The sequence below is a fragment of the Sceloporus occidentalis genome, unplaced genomic scaffold (assembly GCF_023333645.1).
Source record: "Sceloporus occidentalis isolate IW3139 unplaced genomic scaffold, rSceOcc1.0.p SCAF_6, whole genome shotgun sequence".
Lineage (NCBI taxonomy): Eukaryota > Metazoa > Chordata > Lepidosauria > Squamata > Phrynosomatidae > Sceloporus > Sceloporus occidentalis.
In genome coordinates, this window is record NW_028316986.1 from 53,062,153 (window position 1) to 53,081,067 (window position 18,915).

An 18,915-nucleotide genomic window follows, 5' to 3' on the forward strand; every position below is an offset into this window, starting at 1 on the left:
TTTCTGAAACCTTCAGAGGCTGAGCAAGTATGGCACAGTGGTTTGAGTGTTGGACTATGACTCTGGAGACCAGGGTTTCATTCCCCACTCAGCCACAAAACCCATTGGGTGACCATGGGCAAGCCATGTCAAGGAAATGCAACATGGGACATGCAGTTATAGAAATAAAATATGTATGTGAGAGTCAGAATGACTAAGCATGAACAATTAAGAAATCACACAGATGTAAAGGATGATATAATTTAGAAGTCTTGGGAGCCAAGGACAAAATTAAGGAATGTACATTGGTAACACCTGAGACTTGTTACATGTACAAGGTGATCAGATGATGTTCATGGGTTGGACTTGAGTATGGGATGAACAAAAGTCAACCAATCATTGTGAATGTACACACCCACTGGGTGGTAATTGTCTAGTGGGTGGTAACAAACATTTGCTATAATAATTGCCGGTTTTGCTAATGTAACGTGTGGGTAGTTGTGGAGTATTGGTAGAGTGTAGAGATATTGTGGATTGTTGGGCATATAGAGATAGTAACTGTATATAGTAGAATAAAGTAGATCTTTTATCTAAGACTACTGAGTTGTGTTGGTGTCTTGAGTGAAGATACAAGAACCAGCAGAATCCTGATGGTGTTTGGAGACATCTGAAGAAGAAGAGTGAGAAGGCTTGGAGAAGATTGTCAGGGTCTTCAGCCTATTCTCAGAAAACTCTGCTGCTTTGGGAGAAAGCAATAACCACTGACCAAAGCTGGTCAGCTCAGCTTCATTAACAAGGTGGTGAGTTACAGCCTGAGGTGAAGAGCAACAACTCCCATCATCCCTGACAAGCCACATGTTCTCACCCTCATGGAAAACTTCTGAATAAATCTTTCCAAAAAAACCTCATGTTAGGTTCTGCTTTAGGGTCACCATAAGTCAGAAACAACTTGAAAGCACACAACATCAACAACCCTCAGAGGATAGACTGGGAATGGACCATGGATGTAGCCAGAGGACTATTCTTGCTATTGTTGTCTGGAGTTCATCAAGGCATGCATTATTTTTGATGACTCTGAAATGTATTGATCAGAACAGGGAGTCCTCTAATGCACAGACAGCACATGCCAAGCAAAACAGTGACCGTGATGGAGCTACTGCTGAGGTCTGTGCACCACTTTTTTATGGCTCCTGATCTGAGACTAGAAAACACAGCTGTCAAAGTTACTGGCACCAGGAGGTATCCAAATCTCTTATGAAAGGAGCAGCTTCTTGAGAGCAGCTGCCCAGCAGATATCAGTAGATTTTTGGCTGGGGTGGAATAAGTACAGCAGGCTAATGACAACTGACTCTTTCCTGGCATGCCCAAGAAGGGACAATATTGTCTATTATTCATTCACAAGAGACTATAAATAGCTTGGACAAATAAGTCCCTAGTTCTTTCCTCACTTGGCCATTTCTGAGATGGCAGTTGTTTGAAACAGGTGTGGTAAGCCAGCTGTCTTCCATCTTGTATTTCCAAAATTCTATGGACTAAGCATGATGTTGTCATCACAATATGAAATGGTTATCTTCATCTAAGTGGGATGTTACAAAGTGTGCCTTTTTAAAATCCATCCTCTTTTTTACCCTAATCTTTTCAACTCAGCCAGATCAACTCATCACTCTGAATACTACGGATCAAGACAAGAGTGCTTGTTGAGTTACTGCCTCTTCATTTACCACTTTCATGACCAATACATGCCACCCAAAATGTCTCCTGAAAACTGCTCATTTGCAGATAGTTTTAGATTACTGGTATGATCAGAAAAGAAACTCAGTCAGTGATCTTTTTAATCTCATGAAAAACATATTCAAATCCAAATCTGCCACACAACTAAATGGCTCAAACTAGTCATACACACCTGAGATTCTGGAATGGAACAGGCAGTGAATGCGAGAAATGGTTTTGTTCATCTATGTATGTAAATATATTTTCTACTGCCCTCCAAGAACTGACTTTTCTGTGGTTTGCCTACCTCTGCGTATTCCTTGCCTAAGAAAACCCATGTCAATAGGTGACTTGAAGTCTTATACACACAACCAATTGTGCATAGAATAAGCTTGGAATAGGCTTTGAAGAGGATTATTAATTTATAATTTTTTAAATGCATTCTTATATTTTGCTAAGCTCACCAAAGTTTCCAAAGTGGCTATCAAATAAAATCTGACAGGCCCCCAAACAGCTGGAAACACGAAAAATGAGCTGAGTCTGTAGAAATTGCTCTTGAGGCAAGCTATGCCCTCTGGTGCCTTCAAACAATCTAGTGAGTTCCCCTCATTTCACAAATTACAAAAACCAACCAATATCAGAGAAAACAACTTATTTCCCTCCATGTTTCCCTGATGAATGGTTCCTCTTTTATAGAATCCCAAGACTGAACTGTAGAAAATTTGTGGAGTAACAGTGTGTTGGAGAGAAGGTTGCACAGATCTCTTTTCTCAAGCTATCTTTTCTGACCTCAAGAATTTAAGATGCTTGTGACAAACCTTGAAAAAAAGTACTTCAAAACTGTTACCCTATCAAAACTTGCAAATATACTGTATCCTGAAACCTCTTTTGTTCAGCCACAACTGTTCTGCTTCTTAGGTGTGGTTTGCCTTGAGCAATCCCTAATGATTAGGCAGTTGATGAGAGAAAATATGCCTTCAAGACATGGAGGCTTTTGTCATACTTTACAGAAGTGTGGGTTAGATGACCAGCAAAGCCTGGGAGGCTGTGAAAGGACTAAAGGATATGGCACAAGTACAGGAGGTGGAAATATCCACAATTAAAAATGTGAGCAGAACTGTTATGTAGCACAATGTAGCATTCAACCACATGCAGCGATTTATTCATGCTGAGGTGTCATCTGATTAGGGGTGGGATTTGGGGCATAAAATGTGGGATTGATTTGTTTTGCATTTGTGCAGTGTTACACATTTCTCATGGGTGCCAAATTAAGGAGAATGGAAAGGGTAAAGAGCTGTCTAAACCTCATAGTGATAGTTTTTTGTGGGGTTTTCGGGCTATGTGGCCATGTCCTAGAAGAATTTCTTCCTGATGTTTCACCAGCATCTGTGGCTGGCATCTTCATGCTTGCCTGGAAAGGTCTTGGGTATATATATTGTGTGACCTGGAAAGACAGGAGTGATTTTGCATGTGTATTGTTCTGTTGCTAATGGCAGGCCTCAGGGTGGGAGGGTCTGCAAAAGAGGATTAGTGTCTGCTTGATAGTGCTCATTGTCTGCTGGGAGAGTTCTCATTTGCATTTGTTGATGCAAATGTTGAAAAATCTTGCTATTTTTCAGGATAGGTAGCCAAACCTTGTTTACTTTAAGGGTTTCCTCTTTTCTGTTGAAATTGTCCAGGTGTTTGTGGATTTCAATGGCTTCCCTGTGCATCCTGACATAGTAGTGGTTGGCATGGTCCAGAATTTCAGTGTTTTCAAACAGTATTTTATGCCCAGGATGGTTTGTGGCATGTTCTGCTACTGCTGATTTTTCTGGCTGGCCCAGTCTATGGATGCCGGCCATGAAAGCCTTCGACTTCTCACAGTGATAGTTTGCTGAATTTTGGTCAGGTAATGAGATAACCATATGGTTAATGGCCAGTTGTAACCCAAATGTGTTACATACAGTAAGTGTATTTGCTCTTTTGGTGCAAATAAGAAGAGTGAAAAGACATAAAACCTTTTTAGCCTCCAAAGTATGAGCTTTCTAGGAACAAGGAGTCAAAATGTACAGACAGTAGAAAGACATATATCACAAGCATTATTCTCCAAAAACATGATAGATAGGAAACAGTCCAGGGCAACTAAAGCCCTTTTGAAATGGTAAGACCACCTCATCAATGTTAGTTTCAGCTGAATATTAAATCTGTTCAGCTTTTGAGGGTATTAGAAAAGCAGGGTTGGCCCAAGACATTTTTCTGTGTGAGTCACAGGAACAAATAGTGTCCCCAACCCCTCAAGTGAAGAGGCATAGTACCTGAAGCCAGCCAAATTTATTTTGGCAAAGGAGGGAGAAAATTCCACAAGCACCTCCCCACCCTCCAGTACAATACTAGCAAAGTATATGACTAACAATTTGCTGCAGTATGATGATACCAAAAATCTGTTGCCTGAGATGCCTCCTTCCCTACTTCCCTCTGCTTAATGGTACAGTGAGATCTGTATGATGGAGCTCAACACAGAGCAAAGTGAGCCAGCTGAAACAAAGAGCTGGTCTTTCCAGATCTGGAGTGGCTCTTGCATTTTCTTAGAAACCATTCCAGAGTTGACATGAGTGGGCACAAAGGTCCTTATATAAGGACTTTAAGCAGTCCCACTCCAGTAATACATTCATAGCACTTCTCAAGAGGGCCTTCTTAAGTTGTATGACACCATTCCACTCTTTTCTCCTTTCCAGCATGAAAAACCCTATCACTACCTGGATGCCTTACAGGTGATGTAAGCAATATCATCTACCAGAGTCCACAATTCATTAGTAATGTGGACATTTAAGAAAGATCAGATACTTGGTAACAGGGCAAGCCCTTCCATTAGGCAGAGTGAGACAGCCATCTCAGGTAGCAAATCTGAGGTGCCATGAAAAGGCAGCAAATTCTTAACCTTTTGTAATTTGCTGTTCTATTTTATTATTCAGTATGTATGGATGTGAGCACTGGACAGTTAAGAAGAAGGATAGGAGGAAAATCAACTCATTTGAGATGTGGTGCTGGAGAGGAGTGCAAAGGATTCCATGGACAGCCAAAAAGACAAACAGATGGGTCCTGGAGCATATCAAGACAGATATCTCCCTAGAAGCCATGATGACAAAACTCAGGTTGTTGTACTTTGGACACATCATGAGAAGGCATGAATCACTGGAAAAAACAATAATGCTAAGAAAGGTAGAAGGAAGTAGAAAGAGAGGAAGGCCTCATGAGAAATGGATGGACTCTGTTAAAGAGATCACAAGTATGGGTTTGCATGAGTTGGGAGAGTAGTGGTGGACAGGGGGGCTTGGAGATATCTCATCAGCAGGGTTGCCATGGGTCGAAATCGACCTGAGGGCAGGTAACAAAAAAAATGGTGAGAGTAGAGAGCCAGCATGGTGCAGTGGTTTGAGTGCTGGATTACAGCTCTGGAGACCAGGGTTGGATTCTCTGCTTGGCCAAGGAAATCCAGTGGGTGACTTTGGGTAGGTCACACAGTCTCAGCCCCAGAAAATCCTGTGATAAGTTCACTTTAAGGTTGCCATAGGTCAGAAATGATTTGAAGGAACACAACAACAACAAATGGAGAGAATTTGGATTATGGAGTTTTCTTGCTTGGATACCAAAACATTTGGTTTTGGTGCTATTTGTCTTCACTTTGGGTGGTGTGTATGGGCCCTGTTTGCTGCTATCCCCCCTCAGGTAGTAAAATGCCTTGGGCTGGCCCAGCTTAGTAAGTGTCAGCAGATGTAACTGTTGTTATGTGCTTTTAAGTTGACTCTGATTTAGGGTGATCCTAAGAGTTTTGCTGACAGTATTTATTCAGAGGTTTTCCATTGCTTTTCTGTAAGGGTCTACAGTGAACTCAGCTTAGCTTCTTGCTGCACTGAGGCTGCTCCTGCTATGGTTTCCTATTTGACTCTTCACTTAGTCTGAGCAGCCAGAATGGTTTTACAGCAAGTGCGGCTAAAAAGTCCAAAACCTGGAACCATCCCATAAACAGAAGCAGCAGCTGCAGCATCCTGGGTGCCTCACCCTGTCCCTGCCCATCCTTACTCCATACAAAAAGCTCTTGTATGCCAGCAAGTCTGGAATTCCTATGCAGTTGGAGGAAGGAAAAGCCCACATCTTGTGGGCAGAGGGAATGTAAGAGGGTTCAAATGCAATGGGCAGCAGCAACAGCAGCTGACATAAACAGGTGGGTCCAGCCTGTGTATATCTCTCCCCCCTGCTCTGGAATTATGCAAAGCAGTTGCTTGGGAGGTGACCTAGTAAGCAGCTGGCTCTAAAGGGAGTTATGGCCAGAGATTTGATTGAAGGAGCAAGGAAGAGGGCTGCTGGCCAACAGGAAATAGAATGATGAGAAGGAATGCCTTTTATAGCATTAAATGTCATTACCTCAATCCAGTCAGCATTGATTCTATAGACCTATAGAATCAATGGAATTTATATACGGTCAGCCCTCCATAACCCTGGATTCTTTATCCATAGATTCAACTATCCACAGCTTGAAAATATTCCAAAAATATATACATTCCTAAAAGTAAACCTTGATTTTGTTATTTTATATAAGGGACATAATTTTACCAGTCCACTGTCCATAAAGGGACTTAAGCATCCATGGATTTTGGTATCCATGATAGGGGGTCTTGGAACCAAACTTCAATAGATAACAAGGGCCCACTGTAAATGGCTGACTTAGTGTTCAGCAGTTGATTCAATAGATCCACTCTTGTTGGGATAAGCAATTGGTTTTAGGCCTCTCAGGTACAGAATGTGGGGGGTGGGGAAACCCAAACACCCAGCTTACATACTCTCTTTTGTCTTGGCTAAAGTGTAATGTATGGATGCAAGAGTTGGACAGTTAAGAAAGCAGATAGGAAGAAAATCAATTCATTGAAGATGTGGTGCTGGAAAAGAGGGCTGAGGACAGACAAAGGGACAAACAAATGGGTCCTTGAACAGATCAAACTAGAAATCTCTCTGGAATCCAAGATGACTAAACTGAGGTTGTTGTACTTTGGCAATATCATGAGAAGGCACAACTCATTGAGAAAAAAAATAATGTTAGGAAAAGTGGAGGGAAGCAGAAAGAGAGGAAGGCTGCATGCTAGATGGATGGACTCTAAAAAGAGATCACGGGTATGAAATTGCAGGAACTGAGCAGAGCAGTGGAAGACAGGGAATCTTGGAGATGTTTCATCTACAGGGTTACCATGGATTGAGATCAACTCGAGGGTAGTTTACAACAACAAGAAACAAAGTGGACCCATTGAATCCATTAGTTTTGTCTATATTGTTGGTGTTGTGTGCCTTCAAGTTGTTTCTAATTTATAACAACCCTAAGGTGAACCTATCATGAGGTTTCCTGGGGCTGAGAGTGTGTGATTCACCTAAGATCACCCAGTGGGCTTCCATGACTGAATTGGGAAACAGATCCTGATCTCCAGAGTCATAATCCAACACTCAAACCACCACACCATGTTGGCTGTGTATGTCAACTCATTATTAGGCATTTGATAAAATGGGTCTGCTCCATTTGAGACTAACCAACCATTGCCAGCTGACATTTTTTTTCAAGCCCACACGCACTGACATGCTTGGGCTCAAATCCAAATAATTAATTACTGTACATCTTCATACATTCATATATTATCAGTTTACTAAGAGCCCTTTACCATCTAGTCATACATTTTGTTGATCTGTTGCTATACCTAGTCGGCCCTTCTTATACACTGACACAGATGCAAGCATCCACAGTTTGAAAATGTTAAAAAAAGTATAAATTTCAAATATCAAACCTTGATTTTCCATTTTTGATAAGGTACACCATTTTGCTATGTCATTATATTTGATGGGACTTGAGCATCCACGGATTTTGTTGGTCTTGGAACCAAACCCCAGCGTATAACAAGTGTCCACTGTATAACGGCAGGCTTAACAATACAGTTGATTTACGTGGAAAATGAGGTCGCACTTTTATTTTTCATATTCTATCCTCATGATTCTAAAACGTACAGTTCAAGTAAAGTTAAGCATGTTAAATTCTAATAGTTTATGTGAAGGATTGAAATAAGAGAGATTTCAAAGGGCTAAACTGTAGCTGGAACCTGCCCAAATCAGTGTCTTATTTGGAGATACTAGAACAAAAGGTTGAAAGTAATGATTCTAGCTGGCATTTCTTCAAAAATTCAGCATTCTTGTACAAAGACAAATAAAACAACAAACTCGTACCGTTGGAGCAGAAGAAGATTTCGGGAGTGCTAGCCCCTTTTCTGGGGAAGCTGGAGAATGGTTTGATTGATATTCAGTCTCCTTTAGGAAAGTTCACAAGTGGAATATCTTGGGTCTCTCAGGGACAAGTTTTAGCAAAATAATGCAGTATGCAATTTTCATAGCAAAGAACGTTACTAATTACATTTAAAGGTACATTCAAGCATGTATACATGCAGTGCCTAAGCCCTGGCTAACCATAGGAAAGTTTTAACAAGGGGAGCAGCTCAGCAGAGCCTGCCCTCATCATTTCAAGGAAGAAGAGAGGAAAGAGTCTTTTTGTGCTTGTAAACACACCTGAAAGTTCCTCTGGTCACACAGCATGGTTGGTGAAATACAGCCCCACAATGGGTGACTGAGCAAATGGGGAAGGTTTTAGAGACCGCATGTGTAGGGTGGAGGCATGCAGGAAAGCATTACTGTCTAAAGCCCCATTGCTCTAATATAAAATTGGTGAAGTAATTAAAGAAAATGCTTGGTTGGGAAGCACTACTGGGGTTATATAAAAGGCAGCTCTGTGTGGCAAGTACTTTATATTAAGTGTCTACCCACAGGATCGTAACGATTTTCACCATACTAAGATAGCCTTCAGAGCCGGCTTGTCCATATAGGCGAGCTAGGTGACTGCTTAGGGCAGCAACCTGTGGGGGCGCCAGCAGGGTGGCAAGGGAGCCAGGAGGCCAGAGAGAGAGAGAGAGAGAGAGTGAGAGTGGCCGGAGCCTGGAGGATGAGGTGAGCGGAGCAGCCAGCAGCTGCGAGCCTGTGAGTAGCAGGGAGAGAGAGCTGGTTGCTGTGGCACTGCTGGTGTGCGTGCACAGCCGGCAAGCCCTGACCCTGGCATTTTTAACTTTTATCAGGGTCTGTTTGTAAAAGTGAAGGGGGGGGGGGCGGAGAGAAGTTTGCTGTGCTCTGCAACTCCTGGGCTGCATCTACACTGGAGAATTAACCTAGTTTTGCATCTCTTTAACTCTTTCTGGATCAGGGCTATGGAATTCTGGGAGTTGGAGTTTGTTGTGGGGTCCCTCCTGCTTTCTTTCCTCCTGTCCCTTCCTACCTCTCTCCCTCTCTTTCTTGCCATGAGAAGGAGAGTTGTTCAGGAAAGGCTTGCCCTGACCTTCCCCTGAGGCTGAGAGAGTGTGACTCCCCCAAAGCCACCCAGTGGGTTTCCATGCCCCATTTCCCCCCTCCCCCAATAACTCCTTCCTCCTTCTCAGACTTTGGCCCTATTCCTTCCCCATCCACCCACCTTTGCCTCCCTTCCCACTCACCCACCCTTTTCTCTGATTCCTAGACCCCCTTATTGTTGTTGTTGTTTGTTGTTGTGTGTCCTCGAGTCCTTTCTGCCTCCTGGCCACCCATGGGGTTTCCTTGGCAAGGTTTGTTCAGAGGTTCACCATGGCCTTTCTCTGCAGCTGAGAGAGTGTGATGTCCCCACCCAGTGAGTTTCCATGACTGAGCTGGGCTTTGAACCCAGAGTCATAGTCCAATGCTCAAACTAGTCCACACTGGCTCCAACAATCCGTTTTAAAAGCTTGGTCTTCTTCCCAAGGTGTCCAGATTTCTTCACCGCAAAGGAAGGCAGCACAAAATGGCAGACATTCAAGAAAAAGGGAGGACAGGACTCAAGAAAAGCTCAAAACACTCCTAGAAATGTAAATGCATGCTTCTTAGTCATGCTCAAAATGGAGGATGTTTTAGAAAACCTCCTGGACAGAAGGTTGGAATGGAGGACATGTCCTGGAAGAGGAGGAAATCTGCCCTGCCCTCAGGCAAAGCTACCATGGGGTTTTCTTGGCAATATGAGTTCAGAGAAGCTTGGCCATGGCTTTCCTCTGAAGCTGTGGGAGTGTGGCTTGCCCACTCTTGGTGGTGTTATTATTATTATCATTATAGTTTATTTCTAAAGCGCTGTAAATGGTGTGCCTACTATGTGTCTTTCTTTTCTCGCCCTGGAGCCATTCCCATTCTTGTTTCATAGGCTGCATCTACACTGCAGAAATAATGCAATTTGATGCCTCTTTAACTGCCCTGGCTCCATGCTATGGAATCCTGGGATTTGGATTTTTGGAGGAGATTTCGCCTTTTCAGTCAGAGCGCAGTGCAGACAACAACAAACTACAAATCCCAGGGCTCCATAGCATGGAACCAGCAGGATGACCAGAAGTCCTCTTTTTCGGGGGTATATGTTACATTTCAGACTTCTGTCCAGGAGGAATTCCAAAAATGTCCTCCCTTTTGAGCATCACTAAGACGCATGAATTTATATTTATATGAGGGGTTTCAGCTTTTACTTGGTCATGTCCTCCATTTTACTTGAAAGCCCTACCTTTTGCAGTGCCTTCTCCTCCTTTGCGGTTAGGACATCTGGTCACCATGGGAGCCAAGGGCAGCTAAAGTGTCAAACTGCATTAATTCTGCAGTGTGGCAGCAGCCCTGATCCTCTCACCTGGTGACCCTACTGTTTTTCTTCTCTTTCTTGTGACACCCTTTTTTGCCCCTTGGGTGAAGATTTTTAGTTTTTAGGGGTCATAGATGGACCACAACTACCCCACAAATTTATGGGGATGGGATCCAGATTTTTCCACATCATTAGAATTAATAATGCTTCCAGCTTACAAAAGGAATATGTATGCATTAGTCTCCATTCCTTATATCACAGCAATAAAAAAGGACTTTAATCTGTAAAAACCTAATTGGCTTTATGACTAATTCTCAATATTGTGACGAGAGATTGGAACCTAAGGCCCTATCCAGACTGGCACTTTGCGCCAGCCTGGATGTGTGTTAGGGTTGCCTTGGGGCGTCCTTTACAGACGCCCCGCAACCCTAACACGTAGCTGCTGCAGCATAATGGCGGCACCCTGTATACATGGGCACCACCATTATGACGTCACAGCCACACTGTGTCCAAACGGCATGGCGTGGGTGTGACGTGTTCGGGCTGCGTCAGGCCGAAATGGAGCTCCTTCCCAGAGGGCACCTCGTTCCCACGGCAACTAATTGCTGCAGGAATGGCGCCAGGGGGAAAGGGGCCGAGTGGTCTCTTTCTCCCTGGCTTTGGCTCCTGGGGTGTCCTGGAGCGTTTTGCCGCTTCTCTCTGGTCCCGAAATGTGCCGAATTGGGGCCTCTGTGGCTGCCCCGGCACAAAGGGGCGGCTGCAGGTCGCCCCAAAGGAGCGGTCTGTATCCCGCCTAAGTTATAAGTCATGTTTAGCTTTAACAAATGAAACAGCGGAAATCAAGGGGTGAAAATAATTATGAGGGGCGACAGGGATGCCAAAATATTTCTCGCCTAGGGTGGAAAAAACCTAGAGCTGGCCCTGGTAGCCTTCCCCTATTTAAATGGAATGCGTGGGAAACAATGGATTCTCTAGGGGAGCTGTGTCAACCCCACAAGCAGGTGTGTAGATAAATTCATGTAGAATCCAGATCTAATGGTCATCCACCTTATCCGACATGGTCATGTGAATTACTTCACTATGTGATGAGCAGGTGCCATTGAGTTTTCACTTCATTCATTCTGCTGAAACAGGTCCTGGATATTTGGCCCAGTTTTCTGTTCTAATGGCCCCACTGGCCCCACTGATTCTTCTATCTCCCCACTAAAAGTCCATGTGGAGGGGTAGGGCCATGAGGCCTATATATGAGAAAGCAAGTATGGAACTACACAGTTCATTCCAACATGGCATCACATTTTGTGAGCAACATTAAGTTCCATCTTCTTCATTTCAAAAAGTTTCCTGGAAATGTTTTATGTCCAGCTGTGAGCCACAGCTGGCCTAAAAACACAGGAAAATAACCCCAGCCTCCTCCAAATCCTACCCAAGGGCAAGTGCCTTGTGTGGTCCAGACTTCCCAAGCCCAATGAGTTGGAACAGAGGGATTCGCTTTGCTCCTTTGCCCTTCTTAATTCTGTGGTTTCTGAGGAAACTCAAGTTTTCCCAGAGCTTCTACTAGCATTTGTCAGGCAGTAACCTGACTGTTGGGACTGAATGGAGACAGTAGCCAGGTGGAAAAAAACAAGATCAGCTCCTGTTGGAACCTTGGCACAGGGCTGCTTGGTTGGGCCTGTCTGGTGAGATTGCCGTTCAGTGCCAAAGGAGCACAGAAAGTATTTGCTGGTGATCCATGAGAGCTTGTAAATACTCCATGCTGAATGTTCTTAAGTACTAGGCTTGTCTCCATTAAAAAAAAAATGTTTGCAGTGAATAGTTACAGCCCATTTCTTGCCACAGTTGAAGCCAAGAGCTTTGACTGAATTTTTAATTCAGGTTTTTGAACCAGCACCAGTACTGCCACTAGTAGCACACATCATTTGACTTCTGACGTAACAGGAAAAAGCTGTCTGCCCTTTCTTGTTGGAATCTCTTTTCCATGATCAAGCATTCTGGGCAGCACCCTGAGGCAACAGATCTTCAGCATCTTGGAGGTAGTTATGTTAAACTGACATGGCGCACAATGCACATATTTTTGTTTGTATGCATTCTGTTGTGGTTTCTCTAATCAAACCAAAGTTGTGGTCTGGACTGCCCTAGAAAAGCTGAAATTAGCCTGTGGAAATATAACCAGCACTGTTGGGGAAAAAAATGTATCTCCATCCCAGAGATATGGGCAATGCTTGCATTCACACACACACACACACGTAAATAGAGATCATTAAAAAGTACAGATTGGGGTAGCTGTGAGTTATTGTGATCTACCTAGGGCAGAAGGTTTCAGATATCTTGAAAGGGTAGCAAATGGTAAATGATCTACCTTGTTATTCGTGTACGTTTACTTCCTGGGAAGGAGAAACGTCCTTGTGGGAGTTTCTACCTCCTTTGCCAAAATAATTGGGCCTATCTTTAGCTACTAAGAGTGTGATGTAGCGGTTTGAATGTTGGACTACAACTCTGGAGACCAGAGTTCAATTCCCAGTTCGGACATGAAACCCCTTAGGAGATCTTGGGGTCTCTCAGTCTCAGAGGAAGGCAGTGGCAAACCTCCTCTTGCCAAGAAAACTCCATGATAGTTTTTCCTTAGGGTTGCCCTAAACTGGAAACAACTTGAAGGCACACAGCATCACCAACAAGCCTTGACTTAGGTAAGTAAAGAGCAGTATTTGCTGCTCTGTTTCAAGCAGGACAATGGGTAGGCCTAACACATATTCAAAGCTCTTCTCCATCGAGAGCTGGCCCAGCATTAGGTAGCTTTCTGCCTGGCCCGATCTGGTGTGGTGGCCCAAATGCAGAGTGGCTTTCCCCAGAGAAGGTCTTTGAGGGAACATGTGTAGACCTCTTCCGCTACAGAGTACTGTCCCTCATAAATAACACTATGAGTTGGTTGAAATTCTATGTTGAGAGCCATTTTAGGATGGCTTATAGGCAATTCCCTATTTTAGTATATGGAAGAATGAAAGCCTATCTTCATATTTTCTGTGGCTGTGCAAGGCTGGGATAGGCATCTTCTTTAATTTTCAAGATATATATTTATTTTAGCAGCTGTTTTAACTGTTTGGGTGACTTGTCCAGTATTTCATTTATTACTGTCTACTTATTTTTAAAAGAGGCAAGCTTTAAATTGTTTTATGTTGTATTGTTTTATAAACCATATTATGGTTAGCTGGCTGGGCCTATGGCATGGAAGGGTCATACAGCTGGCCCTCTGTATCCATGGATTCTGCATCAATGGATTCAACCATCCATGGCTTGAAAATATATATGTATTTTAAATCCAAAAGGTAAACCTTGATTTTGTCATTTTATTTAAGGGACACTGTTTTACTATGCTGTTGTATACAATGGGATCTGAATACCCACTGATTTTGGTCTTTATGGGGGGGGGGGGTGTTTCCTGGAACCAAACCCCAGTGGATACCAAGGACCCACTGTAAATGTAGAAAAACAAAGAAATATTGTTTGTTCCTTTTCCAAGTTTTTAAAAAGGTGCACTTCCCCTCTCAACACTTCCCACCCAATGTGAAAACTTCACTTTGAGTGGTACCCTCCTAAAATAAAGTGCTTAAAAAACCCAGAGATGTCAGCATCTTTTGAGATGTATGGCTTTTGCATTAGTTTCTTCAACATTTGTGGTGCCACAGAGTTCTAATCCAAGTCAGTACACACCTGAGATGCTGTCTAATACGTTTCCCCCCCTATTGGTATAATTTTAAGACATGAAAGTTATTTAGTCTCCAAACGTTTTAAAGGGCGCAAGAAGACTAAGAGGGGTAAATTCTTCCCCTTAATTCTCTTAGGAGTTTATCACATGTGAAATTGGAACTCCAATCCAAAGCCAATCCGAAGGGATGGGGAAACAGAATCAATTCGAATCCAAGACAATTCACATGATTATCACACATGAAGAGCTAAATTATGGTCATTCCTGAGGCAAAGCAGAGCGAGTGCAAAATAAATTATCACACCAGAACATACCATGCAGATTCAACTATTAGAATTGGCTCCCTTGCGCATGCTCAGTGGGGCTCTGAATGCATCGTGAAGCTTTGCACTTCCGGGGTGAAGAAGGGGGCCACTTCCTGGTTCCAGTTTCACGTGAATGCTAGCCTCACATGAATGATTGCTTCACGTTTCTTCTTCCCTTCTGTTTTATTCTATTTTTTATTCTATTTACTCTATTTCAAGTATTTAGCAATGCCTGCAACTCCTGCCATGTGTGGTCTCGAGTATACAGCCACATCTGAATGTGTTCTCCATGTCATTCATGTTATCCCTTCATGCTACATCCAAACGTGTCCTCAGTCTATCCATCCCTTCATGCAACATTCGAATGTGTCCCCAGTTTATTTAACGTCTACTTTCTTGTTTCTGTAAAAGGTGTAACTACTACTGTCTTCATTGCAGCACGAAGATGTCTTTCTATACATCTTAAACAACAATTATTATTATTATTATTATTATTATTACTAGGTTCATCTGGAAATGCATCTAGTGATAATATATTCATATTTCTATACTCCTTCCACAAGTTTGATGATGATTATTATCACTACTATTATTATTAGAGCCATCTGGAAATGCATATAATGATAATAATATGTTCATATTTCTATACACCTTCCACAAATCTGATTATTATTATCACTATTTTTATTATTAGGTCCATCTGGAAATGATCTAATGATAATAATATGTCCATATTTCTATACACCTTCCACAAGTTTGAATATTAGTATTATCACTATTATTATTAGATCCATCTGTAAATGCATCTAATAATAATATATTTATATATTTATACACTTTCCACCATAGAATCATAGAATCGTAGAGTTGGAAGAGACCACAAGGGCCATCCAGTCCAACCCCCTGCCATGCATGAAATCTCAATCAAAGCATCCCCGACAGATGGCCATCCAACCTCTGTTTGAAGACCTCCAATGAAGGAGACTCCACTACACTCCGGGGGAGTTTGTTCCACTGTTGAACAGCCCTTACTGTCAGGAAGTTCCTCCTAATGTTGAGGTGGAATCTCTTTTCCTGCAGTTTGCATCCATTGCTTCGGGTCCTAGTCTCTGGAGCAGCAGAAAACAAGCTTGCTCCCTCCTCAATATGACATCCCTTCAAATATTTAAACAGGGCTATCATATCACCTCTTAACCTTCTCTTCTCCAGGCTAAACATCCCCAGCTCCCTAAGTCTTTCCTCATAGGGCATGGTTTCCAGACCTTTCACCATTTTAGTTGCTCTCCTTTGGACACGCTCCAGTTTCTCAACCATTTTGATGATTATTATTTTTAGATACATCTGTAAATAAATCTAATAATAATAATAGTCTATATTTTGATACACCTTCAACAAGTTTGGTGATGATGATGATGATGATGATGATGATGATGATGATGATGAAATCAATTTGGAAATGGATATAATAATAATAATAGCAACAATATGTATTTTGATACGCCTTAAAACATATTTGATGATTAATTTGATGATGATGATGTTTAAATTATTATTGTTGTAGTTGTTGTTAGATCCATCCATCTGGATTGTAATACTAGACAAGCTGCAAAGCGGCTGAACTAATTAGCTGCTAATTATGCAAGTCCAGACGAAGTTTTTGAGCGATCACAAACTACTTATGGGGCTGATCAACCGGCATTATACACACGCACACACACACATACACACACACATTTTTAAAGTGTCCAAAGTTGTGGTGCCAAAAGCTCCACAAGCCAACCAAAACCACAAATAAGTTGCTCAAAGTTACATCACCACAAACTAAAAGTGTATTATATTTTTTGAGGTGGGGAATATTTTGTCCTCGTTTTGCTTTAGATTTTTAATTTAAAAAAACCCACTATTTTTGAACACTGTTTTAAACACATTTACAAAAAACACTTTTAAAAATAATGACAGTGGAGTTCATTCCTCCTTGGCTGCGTATAGGAAACTGTTTGTAGCCTGAAGAACCCATTTATTTAATTTTATTATTTTACCTTGTTATTTTATCTTATCTTATTATTATTATATTTTACTATTATTTTATTGTATTTTATTGTTTTATTTTATTCCCACCTTCTATGAACAGATGAAATGCACCCCATTTGAAAGAGGAAAGAAAATTCGGTCCAAGTGTGACACCGACCTGTGAATTGGGGAAGCGGTCCAAAAAGCGACCCTCTTTTGGTCCCTGCTAATTATTTATTTAGGACTCTGGGGAGCTGGGTTCGAATCCTGGCTCAGCTATGGGAACCCATTGGGTGAACTTGGGCTATGAAGTCACACTCTCTCAGCCTCCAAGGATGACAAAGCCTCTCTGAAGAAAAGTGTCCCCAGTCTATCCATCCCTTCATGCAACATCCAAAAGTGTCCTCCATTTCATTCCCTTCATCTGTCAGCCACATCCAAACTTGTCCTCTGTTTCATTCCCTTCATCTGTCAACCACATCCAAACATGTCGCCCATTTTATTCCCTTCATCTGTCAACCACATCCAAACGTGTCCTCCATTTCATTCCCTTTATCTGTCAGCCACATCCAAACGTGTCCTCCATTTCATTCCCTTCATCTGTCAGCTATATCCAAATGTGTCGCCCATTTCATTCCCTTCATCTGTCAGCCACATCCAAACATGTCCTCCATTTTTGAAGGAGTACCGGAAGCAAATGGAGCAAAATTGCAGCACTGCATCATGGGGAATTTGCCACCTTGGAGGCTTGTGGGGTTGTACCAGAACAGAAGCAAAGTTGCATTCCACACCAGACAAATACGGATTGAAATCGAAGTGAGCTTGGAAACAATTTTCGTGAATTCGCTTGTTACCGAATTCACAAAAAACAGGACTTTGGATTGACTTTGGATCCGGCTTGGAACAATCTCCCATAAAAAGCAATCATGTGTAATAATCAATCACATTATAACGTGAATTCGCGTGGTTGGACCAGGAGTGACTTTGGATTGGAGCTGCAAAACCCGTCATGTGATATCGTCATTAGTATGATGGCTAAACATATGCCCAAGTCTTTTCAGTGTGCTAGTCTCTTCTTCATCAAGGTGCTTTTTGTAAGCTGTAAAGATGACTTCATTGCATGGATTTAAGGCTGGGACTGGGAGGGAGATGATGCTCCATCTAGCAAATGTTTCCTTGGCTTCTTGAGCCAGCCCTTTTTTTCATTAGCTCCAATACAGGCTTCTTCCAGAGTTTAAGCCAACAGGGCAGCTTTGCTGGAGTTGAGCCCATTGGCACTTTCAGATCACAGTACTGTACAACCGCCAGGTAACAGGCAAGAGGGGAGTCAAGTGGGCTGTTGGGGAAAAAAGAACCGTTATGCCACCTAGTGGCTTCTGGATTAAAAAGAAAAGTTTATCCCAAAAGTCAATCAAAATCTGGAAACAGATTTAAGTAAACACTGAAGTTATGTTTTCAAACACAGGGCCATTCCAAAGCATCCCCTTGTCACTACCTAGGCCTAGGGGGGAAAAGGAAAAATTCAGGGGTAAAAAAAGATATCTCAATTTTTTCTAAAACCTTGCTTCTCCAGAAAAATAAGGAAAGATTATGGAATATTCTCTTTTAGGGTTATGAATAAATTCAGAAAAGTATTCATATATCTACAGCACCAAAATTATTTTTAAAAAGTATGTAAGAGGAAGAATTTTAGATAAGGCTATCTACAGCATCAGATCATTACAATTCCTGGTCTTGGTTTCCTTTTCTGTTCTTTTTATGGGAATGAGTGTATTACGTCTGCTTGACACTCTGGCAAGCTAGTGGAGATAAAGTAATTTTCTCTTTTAATAACATTAATGGTGTCTTCTATTTTATGATGGTTGTTTTCTTGCTCTTGAACTGAAAAAATGAAAGAGGGTTATGCGCTCTTTATCCTTCAGGAACCTACAGATGATCCATTTGAAATAAAAACAATTTAAAAATGTTTAAGTAGTAAATGGACCCTCCATATTAGGGGCACAGGACCCCCGTGAAAGTGGAAACCCACAATTTTTTTTAAAAAAACTTTTTTTAACCTGAGAACACCTCTCTAGGAAACTCTAGGTCAGTGATTGCAAATGTTTTAGAGACTGAGTACCCAAACTGCAACCCAAAACTTATTTATCGCAAAGTGCCATGTCCCTCTGACTTCCTAGTAACAAACTCTGGCGAACTCTATACTGAGGTGATGGCGTGTGTGCCCACACAGAGGGCTCCGAGTGCCACTTCTGGCACTTGTGCCATAGGTTCGTCACCACTGCTCTAGGTCCTCTAGGGCAATTCTATAGTTAACATCTGCCACAAGTTGACCACGAAACTGCACTGGAGGACCTACAAATGCCCAGAGAAGTGTTCTCTAAGTCCTCCAGCGCTGCTTTTCATGGAAGTTGAGTACAGTCATGCTTGAGGATTTAGAGAGAACATGTTAATCAAATTTGTGAATAAAGGTAGGAAGATGTTTTAATATGTATGTCTTTTTAAAATCTAATAAACTTCATATATAATTTTTTTTT

General features: G+C 42.0%; 1 long non-coding RNA gene across 1 annotated transcript in view; it reads left to right on the forward strand.

Moving 5' to 3' along the window:
* LOC149310742 (uncharacterized) overlaps nucleotides 1-18,843 on the forward strand; it is a 36,158-nt gene extending 17,315 nt beyond the window's left edge. The window contains exon 3 of the long non-coding RNA XR_016281703.1: nucleotides 16,503-18,843. This is a non-coding gene — a long non-coding RNA (uncharacterized LOC149310742). The remainder of the gene's footprint in view (nucleotides 1-16,502) is intronic.
* The last annotated feature ends 72 nt before the right edge of the window (nucleotides 18,844-18,915 follow it).